Source organism: Cervus elaphus, chromosome 31 (assembly GCF_910594005.1).
Source record: "Cervus elaphus chromosome 31, mCerEla1.1, whole genome shotgun sequence".
Taxonomy (NCBI): domain Eukaryota; kingdom Metazoa; phylum Chordata; class Mammalia; order Artiodactyla; family Cervidae; genus Cervus; species Cervus elaphus.
Genome location: NC_057845.1, coordinates 35,635,520 through 35,638,830, shown reverse-complemented (window position 1 = coordinate 35,638,830; position 3,311 = coordinate 35,635,520). Strand labels below are relative to the sequence as shown.

Genomic DNA, 3,311 nt, shown 5'->3' with positions numbered 1-3,311 from the left:
TAGTAGGTGATAAATTTTACACTTCATACTTATGAGGACAGAACAACTTTTTAAGACACGGTTTAGGACAACAGGCTAACTATTGATCAAGACAGAAGTCATCACACATGATATATAAAAATAAATTACAGCTTGATCAAAAAGCTACATATAAAACAAATAAGATCATTAGAACTGGCAACTATCAACAAATATCCAACTGAGCTTGGGATAGAAAGTTGTAAGCTTACCTCTGGTTTCATGAAACCAAAACCAAACCAAAGTAAAAAAAAACAAAAGCTTGGAAATCTGAACAAAATGAGTGAGAACTCACTACCGTCTCCTCATCGAAACTGAGGTCCAGCACGTTGCAAAAAAAAAAAGAAAAAAAGAAAAAAAAAAAAACAAAAAAAGAAAAAAAAAAAAACAAAAGCTTAATCACATAAAATTTAAATGTATATGCCATCACACGTTCAAAGACTATGACATCACCAGTTTGAAGACATCAGCGAAGTGGAAAATTTGCAATATATGACAGGCAAAGCTTTGGAAAACATAAACATGTCTATGGTAATATGAGCAAAAAACACTGGTAGTTAATTTAAAAAGGAGAAACTCAAATGACCATAAAATTTAAAAAATTATAGTTATCTTTTTATTGTTGTTTAATTGCTCAGTCATGCCTGACTCTTTGTGACCCCATGGACTGTAGCTCACCAGGCTCCTCTGTCCATGGAATTCTCCAGGCAAGAATACAGGAGTGGATTGCCATTCCCTTCTCCAGGGGATCTTCCCGACCAAGGGATTGAACCCAGGTCTCCGGCATTGCAGGCAGTTTCTTTCCTTACCATCTGAGGCACCAAGGGTAATCAAATAAATATATATCAACAAGAACTGAGATATATAATATTGGCTATCAATTCCAGAAAATTTTTTAAAATTTTGATATAATGCTTAATTTCTGTAAGAATGCTGAGGTAGAATTATGGAGAATTTTATTCTTTAAATGGGGCTTCTCTGATAGCTCAGTTGGTAAAGAATCCTCCTGCAATGCAGGAGACCCTGGTTCTATTCCTGGGTCAGGAAGATCCCTTGGAAAAGGGATAGGCTACCTACTCCAACATTCCTGGGCTTCCCTTATGACTCAACTGGTAAAGAATCCACCTGCAATGCAGGAGACCTGGGTTCAATCCCTGGATTGGGAAGATTCCCTGGAGAAGGGGAAGGCTACCGACTCCAGTGGGTTGCAAAGAGTAGGACTTGACTGAGTGACTTTCACTTTCACTTTGTTCTTTAAATATTATAAATATATGTTTTCATATATGTTTTCAACAATAAGGAAAATGTTATAAGAATAAAATCACATTTTTATATTTAGAAACACCTGCAAGTAACAAAAAGATAATATTTCTTATTTTTAAATTTTGCAATTCATTTTTGTTTTAAGCTAACAATGAAAATGGGAAAATTTATCTTAAAAAATGAGTCCAGAGGGAGATGCAGTTTCTTCCTCAAATATTTTAGGGTTGAAGGCAACATATTCTATATTTGGATAATGACTGGACTGAGATTAAATGTGGATTTGTATCCCCTAGTTCTATCACTGATGAGCCCCAAGCAATAGGACAAACTATTGGGAATCACCTCCCTCTTGATAAAATGGGGATAATCACTCCTGATAAGATGTGATGGAATGTAGTTGTACATTGGAATACAGCTGTGAAAACTATCAAAAAGTTTGTTCTTAAGCCATTACGAGTGTACTCATGGAATTATGCATAGTTCAGTCAGTAAAGAATCCGCCTTAAACGCAGGAAATACAGGAGACTTGGGTTCAATCCCTCCTTCGGGAAGAGTCCCCTGGAAAAGGAAATGGCAACCCACTCCAGTATTACTGCTGGGAAATCCCATGGACAGAGAAGTCCAGCAGGCTTCAATTCATAAGGTCACAAAGAGTCTGACAAAACTGAGCAACTAAGCCCGCATGCACCATTTTGTTAATTATTTACTTAGCTTGTATGAAGGGCAGGGTATTTCTACTTATCATTTCATTCATTTTCATTTCTACCTTTGTATGCTAATCATAATTTCTCACTCCAAAAGCTCTTACATCCCTATTGTTTTACTATGAAGCCCACATATCTATCTGCATCTTACATGAAATCAGATGTTTTTCTGAACAAAAGTTCCAGCATGTGACACTGGTTTTCATTTAACCTTCTTTAGTCACTGCAGATTTATTGTATACAATTTTACATTGGTGTGGTGCATTTATGTACTTTTTAAAAAGTCCAACACTCTTTACAGCTTTTCTCCACTTCGGTCCTGAAGTAGCAGTGATGTTCAGTGAAAACTTGCAAATACCTTTAGTGAAAGGGCATATTTGGGAAGATATGAATAGAAAGGAAACTTACATAGATTAGAGCTAAATCTTGGTAAACTTATTTAGAACAAAAATGAAGTCTGTCAGGATTATAACCATTCATTTGAAAGCCCTTTCCGAGACTATGACTATGAAGGGAATAATATTAGTTTCTCTCTTCTGATATCTTCCAGGTTGATGATGGCTGATTGAATCCAATCAGGTAACAGGGAAAAAGATCTACAGATGAATGTGAGACAAGATGGTTCTTTGAGAATTTAAAATCCAAGCTCCTTTTCTCAAAACAGAAAGGCTCCAAACTGTACAGTCTAGTCTTTAGTTATGAAAGGTAAGAATAGAGAGTTCCAGTGCTTTTTTCAACTAGAATAAAAAGACCAAAGGGTCTTTGCCTTGTCAAGCACAGCTGCCAAGATTCTAAAGAAAAGCAAAGCTAAAAGATGCTTTGAATTGTTAGCACTGAATTGTAGTGGCTGCCCTGAATAATATTCAGGCAGAATGTTGAAATGACCACTTTCCAAATCTGGAACTCATTATTTCAAGCACTTTTTAATAAGGCACAATGAAAATATGCAACTGATCTATACATCATTACTTGTACCACATAACTAAGTCACCCTTGCTTATACATTGAGCCAAATTAGTCTTTTCCTGAAATGATTTTAGTCCAGAAGTAGTTAGGAATTTTGCTTGCTATGATGAAGAAAACAAAATCATACTTTATATACTTTTAAAAATAACACAAATTCCTCAAAAAGCCAAGTACTGTAAGGCATAAACCAAAACATAATTGGAAAATTAGGGCTTTTTATAGCTAGAGAATTTGCATATAACCTTGAGGGACTTTAACATATATACTGATTTCTACTTACATAAAATATCTATCTCAAAAAAGACTTTATTTCATTAATTCTCATTATGTGTATGTTAATAAACTGATATATATTAACTT

General features: G+C 34.9%; 1 pseudogene; it reads left to right on the top strand.

Moving 5' to 3' along the window:
- The first annotated feature begins 254 nt into the window (after nucleotides 1-254).
- Nucleotides 255-341, top strand: LOC122687661 (annotated as a pseudogene).
- The last annotated feature ends 2,970 nt before the right edge of the window (nucleotides 342-3,311 follow it).